The sequence below is a fragment of the Manacus candei genome, unplaced genomic scaffold (genome assembly GCF_025592945.1).
Source record: "Manacus candei isolate 608988 ecotype Guabito, Panama unplaced genomic scaffold, ASM2559294v1 h1tg000152l, whole genome shotgun sequence".
Lineage (NCBI taxonomy): Eukaryota > Metazoa > Chordata > Aves > Passeriformes > Pipridae > Manacus > Manacus candei.
In genome coordinates, this window is record NW_026138200.1 from 1,275,759 (window position 1) to 1,302,440 (window position 26,682).

At 41.4% G+C, this 26,682-nt stretch overlaps 1 protein-coding gene across 8 annotated transcripts in view; it reads right to left on the bottom strand.

Moving 5' to 3' along the window:
• The window catches only part of LIFR (LIF receptor subunit alpha), a 91,983-nt gene that overhangs the window by 40,401 nt on the left and 24,900 nt on the right, over positions 1-26,682 (bottom strand). The window contains exons 1-3 of one of the 8 annotated variants that reach the window (XM_051772338.1): positions 17,652-17,757; positions 16,916-17,171; positions 9,231-9,337 (exon numbers count right to left, since the gene is read on the bottom strand). The exons of 1 other annotated variant lie outside the window; for it this stretch is intronic. The gene's annotated coding sequence lies outside the window, so the exon portion shown is untranslated. Of the gene's footprint in view, positions 1-9,230; positions 9,338-10,039; positions 12,460-16,915; positions 17,172-17,239; positions 17,388-17,651; positions 17,787-26,682 lie in introns of those variants that run through there. 6 more of the 8 variants (XM_051772339.1, XM_051772337.1, XM_051772340.1 and 3 more) reach the window with 6 other exon arrangements.

A 26,682-nucleotide genomic window follows, 5' to 3' on the forward strand; every position in this document is an offset into this window, starting at 1 on the left:
TGGCTGGAGCTCAACAGGAGCAGTTACTACTAAGCACAAACGTCTTTACACTGCAAGTCTTTATTTTTAAAAAATGGTACCAAGGGGGTTAGCCAATTGTCTCCACCAGACTAAATTGCAACTAAACCACCTTTAACAGTTGTTCATCTTAAATAATACCAGCAACAGCAAATCCCATAACAATCTAATTTCCTTGGGCAACATATTCGTGTCACTTTACTGGCACTATCATCAGTGTTCCAAATGTGTTCCACAACTATCTCTTGCTCCATTTTAAGCACATTACTTTGTCTTATCTCCAGCAAAGAAGAGTTTAACCTCTGCCTTGCAGAAATGCCTTACAGAATAGATGACTAATATCAGATCTCTAATATCTCCCTTAAAAACTCCAATTTTTTTTTTTAATTTTTTTTTTTATTTTTTACCATTTCCCAGTCTCAGTTTCTATATTTCTGATCATTCTTGGAACAAATATTCCCCTGTGAACCAAAGCTGCTGTATCCACAGCCTTGAAATATCTCTGCCCCGAGGCCTGAGCATTATCAAGCACAATGAAGGAACTTTTCTATGGCAAACCAGTATGTGTTTACACAGTTCATGACATGTTTGCTTTCTCCCAACATTCAGACCTTGTTGACTTGATTTCAGTATGTGATCCAGCCCCAGATACTGTATAAAGCTGCCACATAGCTGTTTATTTAGTACTTCAGACTAGCAGTCACAAGTATAGAGGCCATGTTACTGAGAACACAGCTGCTTTGGGCAGGGCACGTCTCCAGGATGAAGGACCACCGCCTCCCTAAGATCCTGCTTTATGGTGAACTTGCCACTGGCTGCCGCAAGAGAGGAGCCCCAAAGAGAAGATACAAGGACTCTCTGAAACAACATCTCAGCCTTGGCCACATTGATCATCATAACTGGTCTACTCTGGCCTCCAATCGGGAGGCCTGGAGACACACCATCTATAACGCAGCTGTCTCCTTTGAGAACACACGCAGGATCACTCTCGAGGAGAAAAGGCAACGCAGAAAGAATCGTGTCTTGCAGAAGATACCATCTAAGGAGCCTTTCTGCTGTGCCTTTTGCAATCGGATATGTCTGTCTTGTATTGGTCTCATAAGCCACCAGCGTGCCTGTAACAAATGCAGATAGAGCCTTCCCAAATCTTCGTTTGCAAAGCCTAGCCATGAATGAATGAATAAAAAAAAAAGTACTTCAGACTCCAATCTCATCCTCAAATGGACTGCAAACGTCCTGACTTAGCGTGAGTGTATTTGCACAGCAAATTCATGTCAATGGCCTTGCCTGAAATGGTCTCTCACTTTTGAAATTTTCAAATAAGGAAAGAGCCTCCCATAAACCTATGCTAAGGAACAACACCATGTGTGTCTGCAAAAAGTATTCACATACAAATTCATGCCATACTGACAGCAAAGGCTTGACAGGCTTCAGTATATAACTGCTCATACTTGAGAGAATCTACTAAAAACAGGATTCCATAATAACTGTTGGAAGCTATAGTACATGGGGATGTCATGACTTCTGCACAGAGCTTTATGGAACTACCCTTGTGCCTGAGGTTGGAAAGAAGAAATTTTAAATTCCCTTTTATGCAGGTAAGGTAGCAAAGGAACAATTAGATTCACACTCCTATTCATTGAAGCCAACAGTTGATGGCTTATATTTAAAACAGCTCAATACCCACCATGGACTTTTAAATTACTTTTAAAGATGTTTTGATGCAGACAGTGCAACTACTGGTGATCAGATAGATAAGAGAGGAAACAGTACTCAGGACAATAATGTGCGCCTAGGAAAATATCTGTGGATAGCTTTGCTTCAAAATCTTGTCAGCTGTAAAGAAGGTTAAAGATTCTGTGACCTCCTGAGAAAAGGGGAGCATTTAAGCCATTACCAGCCCCTTTAGACTTAACCTCTTAAAGGGAAAACCAGAAAATAACTGGTATGTCTTCTACTGACTGCGCTTCTTATTATCTATTTCTTGGCTTAACTGATTCTGAGTATCTTCTTTTTTAAAAGCATAGCTGACCAAATGCTCAATTCTCTTCAAAGGAGAAAAAAAAGTGTTTTTTTAGTCAGTTGCAACAGATTAGTTCTCTAAGCACAAAAGTTCTCCAAAGCTTTATTCTACTATTGAGTTTTCTGGTCTCTGAGTGTATTTCATTGTCAAGTGCTTGGAAACCACTCTGAAAACAAACAAACAAAAGAGCTAAAAAAAAAAAAAAAAAAAAAAAAAAGTATCAATAAACTTTCTGGCCTTCTTTCTGCCTGCAGTCTGATCCGACAGTCACAAACCTCCAGATTCGTTTTTTAAAAATGTCTACGAATTGAGGATTAGTTGCCGCAGTTTTCACAGAACTGTTTGCGCTCCATAAGCAGACACTAGAAAAGAAATTATTAAAAAGTCACCTTATACAAAAGGTTTAGGGAACCTGTAAGTGGAGAATAGTAGTCAAAATCAGTAAAAATATATGTATTAAACACAATAGGAGAGATCTGCTTGTCCATAAATTTTCTCAAGTTGCAATTTTTTTTTCTCCATAATTAAAGGTATCATGACAATTATTTGCCACCAAGCGGAACATTAAAAGGTCTCAAGGAAAATTACATAGCACACCACCAAAATGTTGTAGAGATTGATGAGAGGCTGCATTTTTGGCAATATTGAGCAGCCATAATCCCAAATAATCAAGTAGAAATGCAGGTGCTAAGTCTACACCTAGATCAAACCTTATTGCCAGAAGAAAAATTACTCTTTTTAGCAGGTAGAGAAAGCTCATTTTACTTGTGTCTGCCCAAAGATACTAATTCAACATTCAAAATGAAAGAAAACACACTTACATGCAGATAAAAACGCATATATCAAATTACACATCCTACTTTTGCCAACAGAAAGCTTCCAAAAAAAAAATTCCCCTATCTGAAAAACCATGCCAGAAATACACATTTCTGGGAAACCAAGCAAACTGCCAATACAGCTGACAGTAAAGGCAATGGACACAGAAACAGAAGATGAACTGGTTTCCTTTAGAACAGCTTTGCTGATCCCACAGCCTTCATTCTTTGACTTTAAAGCTATCTGAGTAATAAAAAAAATGAAAGTAGAATTAATAAGATTTGTTTGAGGGAGCTTGGCTGTTTTTCAACAGAGTACATTCTTCCACATCCTTTAAAAAATCTCCAAAGTTGAGACAAAAATCTTCAGTAATCTAAATGCAGGCTTTCCCTCTCTGTTTTATAACATGGCACCATTCCGCTTTATAAAAGATTCACAGGACATGAATCACTAAAACTCGTTTATAAATGAAAACTGAATCCCATTTGGGAATTTGGCTTTCCCCAGTTCTGAGGAATTAATGTAAGAATCTGCTATTTCTCTATCTAAAAGCTGATAAAATAATTCAAGTTGCCTATCTGCATGCTCTCCCCTAATCAGTAGCGGAAGAAAGGAAACAAAGACAGGGTGTTAATATATTATTCAGTAAATGTGCAGGAGTACACAAGGCCAAATTTTCAGTCCTATGAGACATTTGTTTTGCCGGGTTTTTTTCCTGTCAAGCACAAGGAGAAAAATTCCCTCCTCACTGCTTTCTCTAGTTGCCAAACAGCAGCATCACCTCTGAGATACTGGGAAGTCACTGCAGTTATCTTGCAGCCACCTCATCCTGCCTCTGCTCTGCAAGGTGAAGTGAGAAGTCACGACACAACACACAGTGTAAGGATCAACACTTCAACAATGCATTTTCCTGGTCACAAGCACCATTTACAGAGGTAAGCCTTTTGGCAAGAAATTTTACCAATAAGAGTAAAGGTGCATCCCAGATGCAGTAAGTGTTTCAACTTTCTCAGGTTCTAAGGCCAAACTGCAGCTGTCCTTGCTTTCCAGTAATTTCAGTTCTTCCTTTTTTTCCCTGATCCCAGGACAGTTAGACACTGCAAATACAAATAAGCAAGCTGCAGACTGGGAGAGCTGTTGGCTGCTTCCAGGTAGCAATCAGCATGAGAAGCACCCTCACCTGGCTAGGAGATGAGACAACAAATCCATGAATAAGTGCCACAACTCAAGGATGATTCTCTGAAAGTATTTAGCACCAGCTGGACAGCACAACATCAACACACACACAGAAACTGAGACCTTAGGACCTGCCTTTTCAAAGAAAGGAAAATATGTAGCAGAAGCAGATACCACATAGTTTAATCACAGCCATGGATAAAATTTTGTGAAGGGTTTGGAAAGTACAATGAAAGGCTCCTTCAGGTTACTCCCATAAACCAAAAATCCCACCAAACAAAAACAAGACTGAGACCACTAGGAAGAATATCCCTGCTGGAACAGATGATCTGGAGAGAAAAAAACAGTGATACTCAAGAGGTGGAGCAGTCAAGCAGACCAGGGGACTGAAAGGGCAGAACAAGCAAAGAGACACTCTAGGAACTGACGGTTTATTTTTACCATAACTAAAAGGTAACTTAGCAGATGACATTTTTTTGTCTTTTTCAAGCAAAAGGTACATTTTTCACACTTTGCCTTGTGGTCTCACTGAATTATGCCTGTCTCCAATTAAACCATATGTTAATTTAGAAACCCTTAGTCCTACCAGAGTAACTGTTTCACACACTGTTCAGCATATCCCACGAAGAGTGGTCTCCAAGTCAGATGTTGCATGATCTCCTAGTGTGAGATTTTCAGAAGAACAAAGGCACTTTCAAAGGAAAACTGTGTGTCTAACTCCCAAGTCTGGAAGTCCTTGCCATATCAATTAGCCATCAAGCACGTAGTTAAATACATGCATATCCATCACTACTAAGAACACAACCACTGCTCTCCAGATGGTAACAACAAAAAAACAAACTCTTCTGAGAAACACAGTGAACCCGAATACTACCAAAAATAGACTAAATATGTTTTGGGATATCTGCAAGCCTGTTCGTGATTTATTGTTATTACATATTAGGCCAATGTTATTATAGATTACCCCTAAGGCTTATTAGAGATCAGAGAAGGCACGCTAGAGAGGTCTGGATTTCAGTTCAGTAAAGGTTGACTTCACTCTGCAGCCATTTCCTCAGCATGGTTTCTCCATCCAGCTGCAGGGTTTCACCAAGCTTGTTAGGACACGGTATGCTGAGACCTCATCTCCTCATCCTGAGTGAACTGAACCTAAGCAGCATGTCCAAAGGTTATTGCAGGGGTAAAAGGGACAGAAAACGCATGATCAGATAAGTCCAACTTCCTTAGGAAGTCAGCTCAAATTAACAAGCACAGATTCTTCTCCCATCGAGGTGCAGATGGAAACCACCTAATCATCTCAACAAAGAACAAAGCAAACGGTGAAGGTTAGGGGACACTGCTGGCCAAAAGAAAACTTTTGATCTCCTAGGCTATTGTGCTGTGCAGAATAAGGAAACGGCTCAGAGTCATTTACACACTCGTGTTTTAACCCATTCAAAAAATTTTCTTGATACTTACTACAACTGACAAACTAATATTGTTTGGAGGTGAAGGATGTATTTGTGTAAATCTGATACAGCTACACATATTTCCTGATATGCTTGAATTTGGTGACCTCATGGTCGACACATTTCCTTGAATTCTTGTGCTCTGCAACACAGCATGGAATAAGCACAGTGAGCAAAGGCACACAAGTCTGACTTTGCATACATAAAAAATGCCTCTTATCATGACTGAGATGGCTACCCACTCTACCTTTTTAGTACTTAATACAGGTGCAGAGCATAGAAACAAATGCATCCACATTTTTTTGCAGTATATAAACCAAGAATCCAAAGAAAACCCACAGAGAATGTTTCCCACTTCTCCAGTGCTTACTGAATTTTACCGACACAGAACTGAAGCAAAACTCAAAACCAATTATTCCAAAGCACATTTCAGTTTTGGGAGGGGGTGTACTGTTAGCCTCTAGGTAGTTCTCAAGACAGCAAGTCTTCAGAGGAAAATGTCATTTGCCCACAATGTCAACCGTGCTTTACTCCATGTGAGGTTCAAGGGCCAGACCATATCACTCAGATTTTACAAAGAGGTCTGCAGAATAAAATTGCTGTTCCTTATCAGTCATGTTATCTGCATAACTCTGTCCCTGCCAGTTCTTTTCAGCTTATACATCCTTATGAACTAATAAAACACTACATACATTGACCTAATTAATGAAAGAATTTATTTTCTTTAATCTGGCAATGTCCAAGAACTTATTTTGGACTATATGACCTTTAATCTTCTTTCCATCACAGGAAAAGCCTAATTAGTTTTATAAGAGAACACTGATAATTATTGAAGTAATTCCAAGTGCGATTTTTTTTAAACAACTGGCAATGACCCAAGGGTTGCAATCCTTCATTGTTTACAACGAAACCTGTGGTATTTTTAAAATTATTTTTAAGGTACAATGAACCAAATCCAAAGAAAGTCTGGCTCCACGTGTACAAACAGCATATAAATAGACTGAATGCTGAAATGTGGCTTTCACACTAAATAATATATTGAGAAAAAGGAGTAATAGTCATGTGATATTCTTTTAGAGTGAATGCAAGGAATGAGAGTCACTTACGAGAAATAAATTGATTTCTTTTACTAATCAAGGAAATGGGCAATTCCTGAAACTATAGATCTATATTTTCTGATAAATTCCCATTGTAGTAATCTTTGTTGAAACTTTAAAAGCTCTCATGCCCTGCTGTATTTCCACTCTTAGCAAGTATGTGACATATCACATGACGACATACTGCAGAAATGTTATTATGTGTAGACTACCCTTCCACCGGGGGGGGCAAATGCTTTACTCTCTGCCCCACTCCCAAGTGGCCCTGAATGCTGCTATTCCCCTCCCAAAGACAAAGAAGGAAGGTCTACAATATAATATGACATTATTAGAACAAGCCTGTCCATGTGTAATTAGATAGAAGTTGAACTTTATTTCTTTTACAGGCTGTTTTAGTTGTACCTTACTCCCCTCGAGTTTTTCTCTTATGCATATACATGCATATCCTCCTTTTAAGGCATCAAAGTGTAGAAATTAATCTTAAGTACTGAGAATGCACAGTTGCTCATGGTACCAGTACCCCCTCATCCTCTAGCTGTTCACAGCCTTCACTGGAGCTATGGACCCAAAAGTCATGCAGGCACACCTAATTCAGCTGTCTGAAGCTAATATTACTCCTCCTTGTCCACTCTGCTCCTTTCACAGAGGTCCCCAGATCCCTGCAAAGGATTTATGGTGCACTTGTGTATCTTGTAGCAGCACAGCTAGCAACCCAGTATCTCAATATAAACTGATTCATTCATTTTATCCTTTCTACCTCTCTAATACACTCAGATGCTGCTAAAAAACACGGAATTTCATCTCAGTTTTAGTGTGCTCCTTGATGTTATCCCCTCTACAAACATGCAGCACTTCCTTAACTGTATTGCCCTAATCGAAATAAATAGTTTACTGTCAAATAAATTAGACTGATCATTCAGTTTAGGAAGAGCATTGCATAAAAAGAAAACATAAAGTTCAAATTTTCCTTTCAATTTCTGCTAAATTATTTCAAATAGGATTCAAACATAGACTGAGATCTCTCAGTTCCACTAAAAAAGAGATGCAAAAAACTTCCTAAGTATATTCAGAATAATCTAAATGAAAAGTTTAGGTTTTGTCTGCTGGTGGAGTTTTCTTATATTAGGAAGTTTCTTTATTTTCCTCAAAGCTCTTCAGATGTTTCATGGAGGGTCTCAGAATGGACTGTTATAAAAGTACTCTGCTAGATCAAACTCTGAATCATTAAAATAATGCTCAGTGAAAGAAACAAAAGCAATGAAGATATGAACATTTTAAAATAATATGCAAGATGGTTAGGACCCATAATTTTTATTGCTGTAAAATAAAGCAATGTTTTGCTGTCTCTTTTAGAGCTTAGGAAGAGCAGTAAATCGAGTACCTGTGTATAATCCACCAGCAAGTGCTTAGACAGCAGCATCTGCTGCACCCCATTCAAAACTGAAAGCAGCTCATACAAAATTGAGACTGCTACTAACAGAACATAGAGTGATTCAGTTCCACAAGTCTCTCCTGAGGTGATTCACACTTTGAATGAGAAAACAAAACAGAAATTTTAAGGGTCACATCTCACATCACTTTCACATGACCATCACTACAGCATCTGTAACTTGCATCTGCTCCTTCTCCCTCAATCCTCCCTTGAAAGTGAGATTCACCTCCTGAAGTTCTTTTTTTTTAGCTTCTGAAGGTTGACTATAAAAAAAGGCTGAGGAGAGGAAAAAACAACCTTGCATTTTACACACACAAGTCAGTCCAAGTTTTCTATCTTTGCTTAACAGGGTTCTTCCTTCCTGCTATTATTAGTAAATCTTACAGTTTACTTCTCTCAGCATTGAGCTGGCAGATAACGTACAAAAGAAGAAGGATTTCTTACTTATTAGCTTCTGACACCAATAAATTTTGTATACCTACACAGCAGAATGGAAAAATCCCTTCCTGTGGAAGGCTGTTCATCACATTTTTCATGCATTGTTGCCGATAAGTTTGACTTTTTTGTTTCACAACTCAGCAATGAAACAGCTATTGTTTCCAAAGTGCTGAGCAAGTTCAACTGTGGGAATGAGAGACGTGCAGCAATTCTCAATGGTCTCTCTGGTGGCTGCAGATTGAGATGCCCAGACATGGGGGAGAGAACATGGGTGCAAGGGGAACCTGAAGAGAGCATCAACTGGAGAACTAACCTTTTGGTGTAAGTACATGAATGACATGTTCTGCTTCAGTTTATTTTTAGCTTCTATTCCAGTAGGAACAGAATTTCCTTAGGAAAAATTCTGCTCTTCATGCACCTAAAACAGGCCCATCCAGATACATGATACATGCACATTATTTCAAAAGAAGAGATAGACTCAGGGCAATTATTACCAATACCTACTAAAGCGTTATTAAAGTGTCAGTTCATCAGATAGCTGGGTTTATATTGCAGCATCTTACTCATCTTAATTCTTAAGCCCCATGAAACAAGCAGCTAAATGCCATCAGAGATCATCTGTGCCCTCTGATGAGAGGGTATTTCAAAGCCATGGAGTGCTGCCCCTGACTGACTTACTGCAGATTCATGCAAGATAAGAAGCCTCAGTAACCACATTTACATACATTTGAATTTGCAAACACATAAGTAGATGACTAATTCTAGCTTATGCATAAACTTACATTTGTACTGTTGGCAGGAACCCAACTGCAGGAGCCTGTGACAGGCTCAGTCCTTAGTCTTCAGTTTGGGAGAACTGAATGCTGAACTGGACAGTCACATGAGGTACCTGAAATTAAAAGGTACCTGAAATTAATATCTTGCTAAGAATGCTACACTAGAGGATCACTCAGAAAAGATGTGGAATTACAAATATACCTTCAGTGTTTGAATGTGTGGAGAGAAAAATTAACATTATTTTGCTGAAAGCCTGTTAGTGACCTAATTCTATGGGCAGCTATTGTGATGTTGAGTGTTTGCTCCCATTTTTGTCTGCAGCAATCACTGCCCAAATTCCAACCCAGAGTTACCTACTGATTAGCAAGCATGCATACAGCAGGGCAAAAAGATAACAGATAAGAATCTAACGTTTTCAAGGACATGTTCTTCACATATTAACACCAGCTGCACCACTCATTAGTTGAAATATGAGGAAGCAACCGGTAAACATTCAATTTTCAAACTATCAGTTATCATAGCTCAAGCAAAAATAAAAGTCCTCACAACTTATTCTGTATGGATCAGGTTACCTTACAAAAGCACTTGATCCAACAGCACAAGAGAAAAACTAGTCATTCATTAGCAGTGGAAGTAGTTTCATCCAGTACAAAGTTGATTTATAAAAAGGATCAAATGATTACTTTGAGCAGTTTGGGTCTAAGAGATCATTTGTTGTTGCAAAGGCTAAAACAATGCAACTATTTAGTTCAGTGAGGTTGCTTGGTCACAGTCTCAATTACGTGCACAGAGAAAGGATTTAAACTTAACCCACCACATAAGACACCAGAGGAAATGCCACGTAGTAGACCTCCACTGAAAAGTGAACATTGCAAAAAGTAAAACTAATTAAGCATTGGCAAAACTCTCCAAGAGAGGGGGGAACTGATTAACAAAAAATAAGACTGGATGCATTCCTAAAAAACCTTCTAAATATGGGCTCACTACAAATATAGGGCTTCCTATATTAAAGCCTTTAGTTCATATTACACCAATGTCAGACTAGAATAGCAGAAATCATGGAGAGATCTCACATAAATATGCATCTTAATGGTGAAGAAATACAATATACAAGGGACAAACTACAGACTTTGAAGCAAGATTTAAAACAAGGGTCACATGACACCTTGCTGGATTTACACCCAGACTGATTCTGATTCATTTGAAATATGTGGCAACATGTGGTCAAAAATACTTTCTTCCAAAAATTTCCCATCATCTTGAAAAAAGAGAGAGGTCAGTCACATTTAACTTGGAGCAGAAGGCTGTTCTATATTGGGAATTGTGACAATGCTGTTCTAGCAGATGAATTATGAGTTACGTGCCTTGAGACCTGTGCACTAAAAGATTTCCCAGAGCCATGACCTTTGGAAGCATTTGGAGCAGGGGGAAGAAGGGGAAAAGGAAGAGGAACAGGTAGACTCCAGGGAACAGATATTATTATCCTCACAACCAGAAGAGACCCTATGAGGAGTAAAAGAGTTTGTTTGACATTTACAGTCACCTCACACACACAGTACTTCAGTTCTTGTTGTACACAACTCAAGACAACACTGACGTCTACAATATAAATCTCATTTTTGTTTTGTTTTTTCTCTCTCTCCTCCTCTCTTTTTTTCTGCCTAGAATTAAACTTTGAAAGCTTATCTCCTTGGTTTTAGCTCCAGACTAGCTGTAAAACCTCAAAGGTCAAACATATCTTTTGCCACAAGTGCTGAACTTGATCCAAAACATGAATTATTGTAAAAATTAGCTGCAATTGGAACACTTATAACTTACATTCATCTTTGGGCTTCAGAATCTGCAGAAGCTCCACCTATAATACTGACCACTATAATTTTCTTCTGAAATTTATTTGATTTAAGAAGCCTTTTTGCCCGGCAGTAATATTAAAACCAATTATTTAAGAAAGATATTTTTAAGCTCAGTCCTCACTGATTTTACAGTTAAGAGAGGCCATTAGATCACTCAGTTCAAGAAGTGCAAAACCATGATCTGCCATCCAAACAGTTACATAACAGGATGAGCAGCACTGCTGTCTTGGCACAAGAGCTTCTGGATGACCACACTAAGTCCTGTTTGGAAGGGAGAAGGGTTGCCAGGCTAAGGCAGATACCACCAAACAACCCCAAAAGGAAACTGCCTACCCAGACCAGCCACATGCTCAGCAGAGTCATGGCTCTTGTTCCCCTTGTCCAAATTTCCCTCTCATCTGGGTTCTCCAAGGCATGTGGGATGCAACTCTCAATTATGCAAGTAATTTGAAATGCAGTTTATAAAGTGACAGAAAACATGAATATTAAAGATGCTCAGACCACCCTGATGGACAGCAGTGTGGAGGTGTCTTCACCCACAGCCTAAATGCTGTAGATGGGATCACCTTCACACTATCTGAGACCACCATGTTCAAATCTGGACTGGACATCTTTGCAGCAAGTGGCCTGGGTCACCATCTGGCTCCAAAAGAGCTTTTCCTGCGCTTCTGAGTTCAAAGCCCTTGAAGTGAAAAGAAAAAAGTTTTTAAAGCTTTAGGCTGAAATGTGTGTCATGCCCAAGGGCTCAATGTGGGGGGCATTCAAGGGCATAAAGCCAGCTTGAATAGAGCTGGCTTGCTCTGCTCACCACCTTAGCCAAGCTTGCCATAGGCCATATCCACGCCATCCAGAATAAATGCTTAACTATCCTTAACTATGCTATCTAGTCAACTGAGCTTGTATTTCCTCTTGGAGGGAAGTAACAGATTTATTCAGTGAGTAAAACTAGCTTAAATGGCTGGCTGTGGCCCAGAAGTAAAACAGGGACAATTTCTGAGCCAGACTGACAGTGTAAACCACCTTCAATCATCCCTGTTACTCGTACTTTTATTGTACCTTTAAGCAACTTGTGCAATAATGACAAAATTATGCAAGCATAAGAAGCATTCCAGCATACTTTTCAGACAGTGTTTATCACCTAAACACATTGCTTTATTTAAATTCCATGATTAGGCACTACGAACTACCAGGCAACCTTGAGATGAAACTATCAGGGTTCAGTCAATATTACAAAGCTGTTATCAGTGTAACTGTAGGTATAAAGCAAGCAAAAATATATACCTCTAATTTTGGAATATGTGTATGTTCCAAAAGGAAGTACTCTTGACTGATGTTCAAAACGCAGTAAGCAATACCAGCAGAGAACACTGGTATAACGTTATTCATCAATATGGAATCATTTCCCTTGTCCCCTGCCCTCCCCCCAGAAAAACCCAGCCCAAACCAAACTAAATGAACAAACACAAAAGAAAAAAATAAAAAAACCCTCACAATAATATTCCAACCAATGTTACTGTATCACCACAAGCAGCCTACTGGCAAGGAAGATGCTGTAGCATAAAAAGTGCTACTTTATCTATTTAAGGATTAACACCAGGAGACTGAGGCTGGCTGAAAGGCTGTGCTTTTGGTTTTGCAGGAAACTGCCCCTGAATTGCTGGGTTTACAGGAGAGAAAGGAGACTCTGCTCTCTGACAACATATAGCCCAAGAGAGTGGGGAGCTGGTACTAACAGTAAGCTGACAACAGAGGCAGTCCATCCTCTGCTGTGGGCTGTGCTGAGAGTCTGATTTTTCGCAGGGTAGGAAGTGAGGCAGAAAGAGCAGGGAATTGCTACACTGCTGTCCTTGTTTCCATGACACGTGCTTTTATAACTTGTGCTCCCTGAGGTAAAAGGCATAATTTGGACTCAACAGCTGACAACTCAGCAGTTCTCTGCCTGTGGGATAAGGGAAAGCTGGTTCTGTTGTAGCAACAGTTGACCCCACTCCAGTGCCAGCTCCAGACAGTGCACGGAAAGGAGGGCAGACATATGCCCTTCAAAACCTTACACCCTGACCAACATTCATACCAATGGCTTAGGAGTTATTTTTAGTTCAAGCACTTTCTGCTTGCAGTGAAACCTGCTACTAGGAGTGATTCCAAGAGACAGCAGCAGGGAAAGGCAGACAGCAGCAAAGTGGCAAAACTCCCTGCTGAGAATTTCTGGTGCTTGCAGGAGTGCAAGGACCTTACAGACACAGCGCAGGAGGGCTCCAGCAGTCTGTAAATATAGGCACTGCAAATTTTCCAGAGAAAGGAGGATAGCAATGATCAGCAAAAAACTGATGGTACATATGAAAAACAGTCCCCAGATATTTTTCTCAGCAAGCAATAAGAACCTCCAGACATCATTCATTCTAAAACAATAAGTCAGTAAGGAAGGAAAGCAAAGAACACAGGGAACCTCTGCATTTTCTGTATCCTAGCTGCCCCTAAAACCCTCAAAGTGTAGGTAAGAAAAGAGATCTGTTCATCTAGGAACTTATATGGCCCTCATCATTGCCATGCTAATAATTCTGGAAGAAATCTATAAGACTCTGGAAGATGAGCCCTGGTGACATTTAAGCACCTATAAATCCCACACTTTTGATGCTTCAACCAAAAGAAATGTTCAAAAATCCCACTTAACTGCAGCTAAGTATTGGAGAGGGGGAAAAGAAAATAAAAGGAGAGGTGATGATAAATTTTGTAGGCATCAGCATGCACAGATGCAGTCTCATGTTTGACAGGGCTGCACCACCTGCCTGATGCTTAGACACTCAAGATTCACAAAGAAATTACTCCTTGCCTGTATCTGCTGATAAGAAGTGCACAGAACCACAGAATCAAGTTCCACAGAAATATGAGAAGCTTTTTGTATCAAGTCATAGAAAAAGAAAGCGGCAGGAGTGTTCCCTTTCCTAAGGCAGCTGAGACACTGTAGCACTCGCTGGGGTATGGCAAACACCTCTGACCACCTCCAGAGACTACTCAAAGTGACAGATAAGTCAGGATGAAGACTTCTCTAGCCTTTCTGTCAATGGCATTTCTCTCTGAGGCTTAAGTAACCACTGTCTCAGAGCAGGACTCCATGTCCTTGTGAGAGGGCACTCACTGGAAGCCAGGGACTATGGACTCTAGGTCCTGCTTCCAAGGATTATTTTGGTCTTCTACATTTAATTGGTAATGGAAGAAATTGCATCCAACAGCTTGGGAGTACAGAGCACAACCACCTCTTAAGTCCTACCTAGAAGCAATTTATTTTTCTTATTTTTAGACAGAAATTTGATGCCTGGCAGTCAAAAAGTAGTCATAAGTAAATCTCAGGGGGAGAGACACCAAAACATGAATAATTTCAACTAATTCTAGTTAGTTATGGTAAACAGAGTAAAACTACCTTTCATACCCATTCTCCATGTCTTCCTGCAAATGAATCAACCTCTAACTCAGAGGAACAGCATCCCCTCTCAAAGAGCCATCAGTATGCTGTTTGCATTCTCAGTCCTCCCACCTATTCAAGTATCTTTAAATCTCCTTCAGCAGACCTTTTCTTCTATTGCTAACATGCCTTCACTTGAATCCTCTCTGTATTTCAACACGTCTGAATCTAAGATCCCAGTGTTTCAATTAGTACTGCATCCTAGATCAGTATGTACTATTGAAAATGAAACAAAACTAATTCCAAGAAGTTTTCTGGTTTCTTTTTTCAGATTTCCCTTCCGTTGTCCAAAACCTGTCTTTCAACAGCTCAAATAAACACATTGCAAGGTAATACTTACTATCATTTAAAACTATATCAGATCATTTTTGCTTTCATCCAACTAATGTATCAACACTGATACTGACTGCCGAATTTTCTCTGCATTTCTTTGAGCACTAGCACACAGCTTAACTGGAAAAGAACCTCATTCACCTGGTCACATCATCGACTAAGTCATTTGCAGAAAAACGTAATCCATCTTCATCAGCCTTGCGGTGCACTGCACTCTGCAAGACAGAGCTGGTATTTACACACATCTAGACTGCTTAAGACTGCCAGGTGGAATTCTTACCAACGCATGAAGTTTAAATATATCTTCATAAGGCACAAAATTTGCTGTCAGTCACACACTGGATTAAACAATCCCACATTCATACTCTAAGAGAGCTGTTTCTAATACATTGAGAAACTCTGTTCTAGCATTACCTACGGATGTCAATAAATTCAGATATTTTTTGAACATTTACTAAAGCCCTGAGCTGCCTGATGTTGAAATAGATGTGACCTTACAGCCATAGACTGTAACTCAACAAGCACTTGAAAATTAAAGCTTTATGAATACCTGCCAAAATACCAGCAACAGCTTTGCCACCTGCAAAAAAGTCTTCCTCTCTTTCAGAAGAGCATCTCCACCCAAATTGCTGTTCCAATGTATTCCTTATTTGCCTTTGGCAACTCTGAGAATGCCCTCCCCTAAAGGTTAAGTCTCTCCCTTTCCACAGCACACCTGTAAAGGGATTTTGCACAATCTTACTCATAGATAGGGCTTGCCATGGGTTGCTCTAGGTAACTAAAGCTGTGTGTTTGGAGAGTGCACAATGGAAACTGTTATCAGTTAATAACACTGATTAAAGTTTGAATAGGTGAAACAGCAATAAGATGAAAGGATGCAAAGACTTGGTAAACAGAAAATAAACAAAATAAGGTGACTCCCTAAAAGTTATACTCCAAATCAGCTCCAACGCAGGGATTTTTAAGCCTTCCACTTCTGCAACATTTTCCAGCTTAGATCATAGACCTGCAGTCTACTGACACTAGACTGTCATTCCTTAGACCTCTCAGGAGTAATCTGCAGTCCCATCTCCAGGTAATGACAGGCAACTCATGCCAAGAAATACCAACCAACTGCAGATATGGCACTACTCATTCTGTGAGTCAACTTATGGCATTTGCTTCTGCCTCTTCCACATCCAAATCCTTCCCACCATCAAATAAATGATTTTTGTTTTGATTTTGATTCACATTGTGGTCAAATCCAAATGACTTCTATGTCTATGCTTAGCTTTATGTACAGAGTTCAACAAAAATCAAAGCTTATCTTTATCACCAAAAGCATACAGCATATAATGGTTGACAAGCTAAGTACAAGCACAGACTTTTTGCAGATCAAGGCATTCATGCATTCTTCCCTACAGGATGTGCAAAGCTTCATATATAAAGCACGTGGACACTGATGGATCTACATCAAGCAACATACTGTCTCAGTTGGCATTGCCACATGCTGATTTGAGAGGGAACACGGCATGACATAGACTTTAATCTTTCGCACAGCTACTAAACCTCCTAAGTCTGATTAACACTCTGGATTCATGCTGTGGGGTTGAACTAAGGGTTTGAGAAGAATTTGAAGAATTCTTCTACATTAAGGAGAAAAGGCAGAACGGACTGGCAGGTGAGATGTCAAAGGCAAGTCACAGTGCCTTACTTAGGTCAAGCAGAAATCTACCCCATGCCCATGCTTCTCTGAAGGGAATTTGCCAGGGCATGGATTGATTACTGAATATGAATATTTGACTATTTTCTCAATGGTGATTTTTAAGTGTGAAAGTCTGTGGAAAAGAATCAAAGTGACAACTCCTAAACAACAGCTCATGGTCCAAGTTTCCCCAGTACTAGATGATTATAATATCTATCCAGAGCTTTATTCCCACTGATAGCAAACTTCCCAGACACTCACCACTGACTACAATTAAAAAACAAACCATGCATATAACCAATTCCTACCAAAGCAAAACACAGCATGCAAGCACAATATGCCTCATCCAAATATACTTACACACGTTGAATTTTAACAAGGGAATAACGTTCTTTTCAGAACTACCTCAGAAGCTTTGAGAGATCCGTTTTCAAACACGATCTCTGCACACATCAGAAATTCAATCACTCAAAACAGACACAGCAAGCTGTGTCTCCACTGCGTCGGAGTCCTTGCACAGCCAGTGCGCAGCGAGGCGCCCAGCATGTCTGGATGCTCCCCAAACGCAGAAGGGACTGTGGATTGTCCTCCCAAGGTCCCATTTTTCAAAAGGGTGCTGCTTATCCAAAATAAAATAAAATAGAATAAAATAAAATCACAGAAAGAGGCATAAATAGTATTTACCCGCCGCTCAGTCCTTGAACCAGCCAACCTGCCGGCCAGCAGAATGAGCTGTTGACAAAACACAGCCTCTATTTAAGTCGCAGGCTCCGGGCAGCGGCGGAGAGGAGCCGCCGGTCTCCCCCGGCGCCCTCGGGGGAGGCTCTGCCCCGCTCCGCGCCCGCACCGGCTCCGACCGCGCCGCGCCCCCGCCCCCGCCCCCACCTGTCCCCAGCCCCGACCGAGTCCCGACCCACAGGACACCAGCGAGGCGAGCTCAGGGTCTCCGAAAATCCCCGCCGCCAGACACCCCCCTCCGCCCCTCCCGGCCGGCACCTCCCCGGGGCGGGCAGAGGGAGGGAGGGATGGAGGGAACATCCATCACTGCGCCCCTCGGGCCGCCCCCTCCCAGGTGCAAGCGGGTCCTGGCACTCACCCGCCGCCGCCTCGCCGTGCCCTGTGGCGGCCGCATTCCGCGGGGTGCGGGGGCCGTGCGCGTTCCCGGCGGCCCAGCTCCGGCGGGCAGCAGTGCGCAGCGCCGACAGGAAGGAGGGATGCAGCCGCGGAGGGAGGGAGGGAGGGAAGGAGGGAAGGAGAAGGAGGGAGGGAGTGAGTGAGGGATAGAGGAGCGGGGCTGGCGGGCTGCCCGCGGGCGGAGCCTGCGCTGTGCACCGCCCGCCGCCGCCCCCGGCCCTGCCCCGGGCACCGCCGGCTCCCGCCGCCTGGCCCGGCTCGGCCCTGTCGTTGCTGCAGCCCCGGTGCTGCCGGGTCGGAGCTGCCCGGGGCTGCAGGGCACCGTTACTCGTGTCGCCGGGATGTGGTGGGGACTGAGCTGCTGGGGACACTCGGTGGCGTGGCTGGGTCCCCGGCGGGCTGTGGCGAGCGCCCTGCGGGGGAAGGTGAAGTCACGGATATGATCTGAGCCTTTCATGTTCTCTCTGTGACACGGTCAGATATTATTCTTAGAAAAGTGTCTTGAATGCCTCCAGCGCTGCCAGCCCTCCAGGGTTTGACGCAGTGGGCCTAGCCCTCCAGACCCAGGCCCTTCTTGACTCATTTTATTTTTGTATTTGCCTCTAGTTTTTGAGGTCTGGGGCTTGACCTCCAGCATTTCATGGAAGCCACAACAGTTGCATGCCAGCCTCTCTTTTAAATTAAACTTGAAATCTTCACAATCCCACAGTCTCAAGGGTCTAGCAATTAAAAAAAAAAAATATGCCACGAGACCCATAAAATCAGTAGAGTTGGCAAGTTTGTGGCTCCTCTCTTGTGCCCGAGTCAACCACAGGAGAATGGGCAGAAAAAGTAACTGCTGGATTTTCCTTGTGTTTTTCTGCCTAGGTTTTCCTGCTGTGGCTTCCAAGTTGCTGCAGATTGATTGTCTCAGAACCCATATTACAGGGAACTGCATTGTATGAAAATCCTGGGCCAGACTTGTGTTCCATCTTGGATAAGTAGATGATTTCAGGTCCCGAAATCCACATTGTCCTGCTGTCCTGCATATAGTTTGCCTGGTCTAAGTGAATACAGTTTATTTTGTAGAGAAGAAATCTGCCCCCGTTTCCTCTTCTTTCCAGTGTTTTTGCTTGTGCAAACAGAATTGCATCTTATGAACCTTGTGGTTGGGTCATACATCAAGATATGTGACTTCAGAGCTGTTCTGGCTCAAAGACACTCTTGACTTCAGACCTTGAACGCTGAGACTTGTCTATGGATTGGCCTGCATCACCTCAAGAAGGATTGAGTCTCCTTATCCACATACCATTCTTGGATTTTTTTAAACATGAATTGAAGAAAAGCCCTAGGCTGGGAATCCCGAGCACAACGTGGTGTCTTCTCTCGATGCGCATTGAAACACTCTTAACTCCACCGATGGATAGACTTTAAGAGAAGATCCTATTAGGCATCTTCTATTTAGTAGGTTTAAGCAGTTGCCTTTCCAGCACATCAGTCAGCCTTTCACAATGCCAGATCTCTTACCCCTGAAAAGGTCTGCTGGATGGCTAATTCTGTGGTCTAAACTTCACTCCAGGCACAAAGAGGTTTGATATGCCAGTTACCTAAGAAAATCTTTCTATTTAGTTCCCATTCAAGCCTAGAAGGCCTCCTACCCTATTTCCATGCAACAGCAGCCAGATCACAATGAAACTGGGAATACTCATGGCACCATGAAGCTTGGGGAGAAGGTGGACATTGCATTGTACACCCTTGTCCAAGAGAGGACTGCCTCTGCCTTTCTCCATTTCCAGATCTCGCTAACTGAAGCCTGTTGCCTTCCCTAGAGTCTGCGTCCAAGGCTCTGGAGATGCAGAATACACATGTGCTGTGGATTACAGACCCACAGATGATACAAGGACTTTTTTTCAAAGGCATTGAAAACATTACATGAAATTGTATCACCTTTCTTTTCTGCAGCTCCTGTTATTTCAACTTTAGTAAAGGCTCACAGACATTGTACTTGTTAGAAAGCCCTATATATGGTACCATCATGTATATGGTGCCATCAGTAGTTGTGGAAGATTTGGAAAATTTTCTAGATCACAAACTCAAGCATTTTTACTATTTTTTTTTTTAATAGTAAGGTATTCTTCCCTGTGATTTACAGACATCCCATACAGGAATTGGGGGTGTTTGCATTTTTTTTTAAGCAGGAAAACGTGATTGTGAAATTAGAAGAAGCTACCAGGAGAAATCAGAGGTAGGGGTAGTTCATGAAGTTATTTTAAGATTTTGATATTGTATTAATGACTCAATTTTTAATGACTCAGTTGAAAGTTAAGAAACTTTTTAGATCTGATACTGTTTAAAACAAGACTATATAGCACAAGTTTCAAGGTGAGAAGACTACAAGTGGTTGGTATCAGTTATCTCTTTTTTATACAGTGAAATATGCTAATTTTAATATAAATATCCCCTAGACTAGGCAAAAGACTGGCCTAGTTATGCCACTACTTCTGATCTGCAGGAAGTATGCTATCCATGCATCCAATCTAATCATGACACCTTCCCCATAAAATATCATAGCTGCTCTACTTTATTATGAAATTTATCTGCACATAGGACATATATGCAGGCCATTTATTTTGCTTCCTGCCTTATCTCAGTTTTCCAGAAAACTGAAGGTCTGTAATGCACAATTGTGTCTTTATATACTCAGTGTAGGATCTTGTTGTTGATGTCAACAGCAGCAGGGCTGTGCCTTTCAGCATTAATATTTTGGACAGTGAAAGAGGAAGGTTTTAATCTCTACAGAGAGTAGGCTAGTTTGAGTTTATCTTAGTCTGTCTCAGGGCTTAGTATTACTTAGGGAACAACAGATCTGCTGTCTAGGTCAGAAAAAACTTCTTGAGGCATGTAAATTCCAAATGAAAGTGAGAAGCCCAGCTAGGACGTTTTCATTAATGAGAGTTTCCTGGAGCCATTTAGTCTTGTATTTAAGGGTGTGTTGGTTATTTATGGCAGGGAAAAGGAACGGATGTGTTGATGTTCTGGAACTTTTCCTTTGTGCATTGTTTCCCATTTCACAGTTGTATTTGGCACCCACTTTCCTCCAGGCAATAAAGAATATTAAAGAACTTCCTTTGCTGAGAAGTTGTGCGCGCATTTTACAAACCATACAGTTTAACCAGAAGTGTAAAAGGTAGTACTTCTACCAGCATTTACAAAAACCAGAGATTGTGAATATGTAGTAGTGCCAGCAAAGGTCTGACGGTGGTTGATTTTATGGACTATCTATTCCTGTTTTCTTAGAAAAAAAAGGATTATATAATAGAATCAACAAAGCAAATTTTGTTCTGACTGAATGTATTCAGGAAAGCCAATAACAAAACTCACATGGGCTGTGATAAGTGCAGGAGTAACCTCCGTTCATGCCACGAATAACCTTGAGTACTGTGGATAGTGCAAGTATTTTGGTACTCGCAAAACAACTGTTCTTTCCTATAAAGTCTCAGTGGAAGCATCCCTCTGTTGTCAAGTTGGTGCAGAGCTTTTCTTTGAAATGATGTTGCTGACTCCAGACAAATAAACTCTTGGTAATTAATATTTTTCAAACACAGAGAATTTTCTTCATCATTAGGGACCTATGCTGGTGAACTCAGGGACAGGTTGGCAATATATTGCTAAAGGGCTTCAAAAACTTGCCTGGTCTCCCTCATCTGAAGGAAAACCATGCTGTCTATTGTGGTTTTTGCATTTGCAGGGAGAAGTGATGAAGGACTTTGATCTACTGACCTGAACTAACTTTGATAGTGCCATGAATTTAAAAAGAAATGGAAAGAAAAACACTACTTGCCAAAACCAATTAAATTTAAGGCACTTGCAATCCTTCCACTGGAAAAAAAATGTACCTCAGATGCCTGGGAAATGCATGATGTTAAAATACTGGATTCACTACCACTAATAAGAGTCTTACGGTCAACAGTGAAGGTAAAGCTTCTCCCAGGCAGAACAGAGATGAGAGGAGATGGATTGCATTGCCACACATTGCCAAGTGTTAATATATTTGTGTCTGACCAGGGTCATTTGTCTGTAAAACAGAGGACAAGGGGTACCAACTGTTAAGTCTTCATAAAGTGCATTGGGTCTGTCTTGACTGGCAACAACAAACAATTCTTTTGAACAGGCCTTTTATATCTTCCTGAAACAAGTAGTTGTTATGTAATGATTTTGCTTCTGACCTTTCCTTGCCTTACAGAACCTTTGGCAAAATTTCTGTCTGTTGCCTTTTTTTGTTTATTTTCACATCTTTCTGGCTACTGTTTGTCTTCGTCTTGGGAAGATGTTATCTGAGGCCATATTATCAGACATGGTTTTGGAGGGGTGACAAGTTGCCTATGCTATGGTTATTTAGAGCAAGGGAACTGAACTTTTGGTCTTGTCTTATGATCTTGATGTAAACAGCACACACTCCTCACCATTTCTTGATTTGACTGCAATCGTTCATGGCCATCATGTCCATTAATGCTCATTCTTTCCACCCTTGCTCTAGTGTAGCTTCTGATGCTACCACAAGCAGGCATTTTCATTTGTATTTCATTCAGATGAGTCTTAATATCTCAGTTACAAATGTCTACAGTAGCTACAGTGAACTAATGCCTGAAATGGGACTTGCTGCTAAAGATCCTCTGCTAAAGCAATCTGCATGTTGTAAACTGATTAACAGCTGCAGGCCCATTTTTCAACCATTTTTCAAACTGGCAGTGTAAAGGGCAGCACATGCTTAATCGTCATGTGATGGATTCATCATATTGCTAAGTCTTACACAGCAGCATGAGAGGTCAGTCTTTGAGAGTGAAATAAGATACAGAATAGTTCTTGGAAAGAAGTGAAGCTAAATACACGTTTCTGAAGAAACACCAACAAATGGTAACAAGCCTGCTGATTGTGGAAGAGTTAGTGGAATCAGTCCTAGAACTAAGTCTGACTCATGGATATGAAACTGAAGAGGCTTACTTTGTACGATAGTGGAAGAGCCAAATTGCATCACAAAAAAGAGAATTTCCAAGAGTCAGAAACTCATTTGTTTTTGTAATAGCCACAAAAGCATGGAAATCTGAAAATGAAAGATACTGCAAACATCTTGAGCATTCATATGCTCGTAATATTGCAAGGCCCTCCATTGGCTCCCCAGCATCAGTGTATCACATTTAAACATGTTCTGTGCAACTTTCAACTATGCTCCTTATTTCACAGCTCGTGCCACTGCTGTGTTGGCTCTTTCCAATGCAGTGCCATTCCCGTCAGTTACACTTCTCTGATCACTAATTTATCAGCTAGATATTGCCATGCTTTATCTATTTCTAAGAGATCGCACCAAGAAATGTCCCCTGTATTACAGGGCTTAGTAAGTTGTTGCTTCAGATTTTCTGTGCATCCGTCCAAGGCCTGAACATGTCTGATGAATGTCGGATAAATTTTAAGTACCCTAAGCTGTTATGAACTTCACATGCACTCCAGAGCTGATCTCCACATCAGCAGGAGCCATTCAACCAGAATTCATGTAACTCAAGCTGAGCTGTCAGTTTCAGTGAATCCTGAATAAGTGGCTAGAATTTTCAGAGTTCTCACTGCACAAAATTTCCAGGCAGCAATACCCTCTCTCCCCACTGAACTGTATCCAAGGAATGAAATTACTTCTCCCATACTATCCCTGGGCAGAGCTGTTAGCCCACTCATTGCTTGGAAGCAAATTTCTGTGCATCAGCATAGAAGCAGCAAGACAATGACAGCTCAGATAAGAGAGGAGGTGGACATATAAAAAATGCTTTTCAGGAGCATACAAAGTTCTGTATTTACATGGTTCATAGCATTCCTTCTGTCAGTCTTTCCATCTCATTTTTCATATGTGAATTTCAATACTGCTTAACACACTGCATCAGAGGTTGGGATGCTATAGTATTAAACAATATGCAAATAAGATACATCAAGGTGTGGCCTTGCAGTATATGATGGGCAAATCCAGCTATTAGAAGCAACTTTGTCCTTTCTGGGCCTGACTGTAGAAATATTGGTTTTGGGTGTTTTTCGTTTACCTTGGTTAACCACAGTTCTCTTGTAGGCTGATAAAAGATCTCTCTTTATACACAAACAGAAATGCTAACTCCAGTAAAGCAGATAATTCTAGCATATTTGGAAGTCAGGTTGAAAGACGTTTTCATAAAAGCAGGTGATTGTTTGCATGAGGTTAAATATTGCAGCAAATTCTGTATCCACTCCAGGAGTTTCCATCAAGGTGCACCTATTTTTGTCCTCTGTTTGGCTTTTATTTTTATACAAAAATGTGTCTACCGACAACATAGTATTGTCTCAATTACATATCTGCATACATCCTTACATCCTCCCTTCTGGTGTAACAAGCACTTTTGCTTTCAGTAGTTTGAAGACTGTTGGCAATCTTAATTTGCCTTTGCACAAGCCTGGTAAAGCCAAAGGAGCTGCCCACAGAGGGCATGATTTGTTTTACCATCGGGGCTGTAAATTTAAGTTTTCGAGCAGAAAACAATTTTCTGTAAAACACTTTTTAGAACATGTATGGACACTGGAGACACCAGAAATGTATGTACACGCTGAAAATAGTTCAACTGAGCATGCTCTGTCTTGGTCCCATTCTTTACCAAGCTGGATGTCTAGGCAGCTTCATTCCCCACTGAGGTCACAGGAGATGCAGAGAACAATCATCCTGGTGTCACAGAACCTCATTTGTCAGCACTGAGCTGAAACGGATTCACATTCACACTTGTCTCTATTCTGTGCTCCCTGCATACCTGGGAGGCTGCATAGCACATTCTTGAGACAGATTCTGTGAGTGCATGAGGCACAGGCTGAATTAGTGCATGTATTAGCCTAGATGAGGTTTGGCAGATACTTTTCATGAGTATGAACTGCAGCCTCCATCAAGTCTCTTACTCTGTGATTCTAGAGGATCCTGTATTGTGTTAATATAAATCTTTGCATACATCCACACAGTAAGACAGATCGAGGAAACAATTCCTTCCCTCAAGGTATTTTTTAACTGAATAGTTTCCCTGCTGTGAGTTACACTGAATACAAATATTGAGCCACTGGAAGGCTGCTAGGAGGTAGGAATAAACAGGAATAAACAGCTAAGGGCAAAGTTTAAAGGGCTATAGGGCTGGACTAGACATCCAAGGGGGAACACTCCTACTGTATGTCAAACCACAGTCCTGGGCTCTAGGCTGTCCTTAATCTGGTAGATGTGGTGAGTTCAACCTTCAGCTATGTGCCTTAGCCACTGTATTGGAGTATTTCAGGCATAGTTGGGGACTCAAACACACTTGCAATAGCCAGGATGAACTGACAGTAGAAACCTGAGGGGAAAGAGGGAATTCACCTTCTGTGCGTTGTCTGAAGCAACACAGTGACAGTTGTGGGAGCTGAGCTGTGTCCCTAATTCCAAAGATCATCTGGACTCTGCTCTTTGTGAGCCCACATTTTAGCATGAGAGGAACACACAGACTCCCCAAAACTCTATAACCATGTCATTTGGATATCCACTGGAACAAGGAAACTATCTGCCCTGGGAGGAATATCTGGCTTTCAGGAGAACATACTTGCAAGAAGCTTTTATTAGGCTCCTAATTGCAATTTTAGAGGTGAAGCCCCAGTAAGGGTGTTTGGATTTGGCATGCTAGCTGTTGCAATCTCCAAGTGCTGAAGGCCTCTTCAGCCTGTGCCTTTTCCCTGTTTTATACCTGGTGCTTCTATGGAATTCAGACTGGAGCAGAACACGCATAAATTATGAGCACTGCAGCACTCAGCATTTTGATGTTCCTCATACTTGGACAGGCTGCTAGTTCTTCACTTACAGGAAAATTGTGAACTTTAAAGTCAAGGCCCTGACACACTCTTTGCTGAACCTAAAATATATAACAAATCCATATAGGAATCTAGTGAACAGGGGAAAAGGCTCACAGGAAGCAACCTGCTGAGCCAAAAGGAAATTCCTGTTGTTTCATTTGTTTTCTCAGTTTTTGCTTTCCTACACAGCTCTGTAAGCTGAGGTTTTGTTGCCTCACATTTTTTAATGCACAGCAATTCCACCATGCCTTGTTCCAGATCCCTGGCCTTACATGCAAGTCTTCCCTCTCTTGCCTGTAATTAGGCAAAATGATGCCAAAGAAGACTGAAAGTCTCAATCTGTAAGATGAAGAATATAGACACTGCGTGAAGGCACTTTAAGATAGAGCCTCTCCTGACTTTGAACCTGATGGCATTAACATCAATCTTTTGTGTTCCATCTTGCACTATCTACTCAACAGTACTACTCAGGGCTCCCCAGGTGGCATCTGCGGCCCTGAAACCCTCTCTTGGATTTAAACACCAGGGAAATTTCTTTTTCTGTAGACTCATGGGAGAAACAACAAATGCCATCCTATATGTACATACAGGCTTTAAAGGATTGTCTGGGAAGTGGAAGAGATGGGGTTCAATGGGCAAGGATGCTCCAAAGGCTGTTTTCCTTGCCCGCAGGGTGCTCTGGCCACCTCCTTAGGCCAGAGGGCGCTGTCCACTCTGATTTTAAGCATGACATCACTTGAAAACCAACGGGGATATTGTGGAGGCAGAAAAGGCTGGAGCAGGAGTGTGCGGAGAGTAGTGCCTGGGTAGAGAGCAGGAGGAGCAAATTTCTGGTCCCTACTCCAGGGCATGCTTTTTTTGGTTGTATTCAGGTGCAGAAGCCATGCATTTATCACACACAACAGAGAGGCTTTCTGAGGAAGTTGGGAAGAAATTTGTATTTACCCATGACAGTCACACTATGATTCACCCTGTCCCGTATTATAAGCAGCAACCTTGACAACTGTCTTGTGCAATCCTACCGCTTTCCCGGACTTCACGGGAACACAACTCTTTGTGTTGAGCTACTTGAGAATAGCCTGACTCCTCCCACCCGCCGGAGAGAAAGCCTGGGCAGAAAGACTCGCTGAAGTTCCCGCTTCTACAGT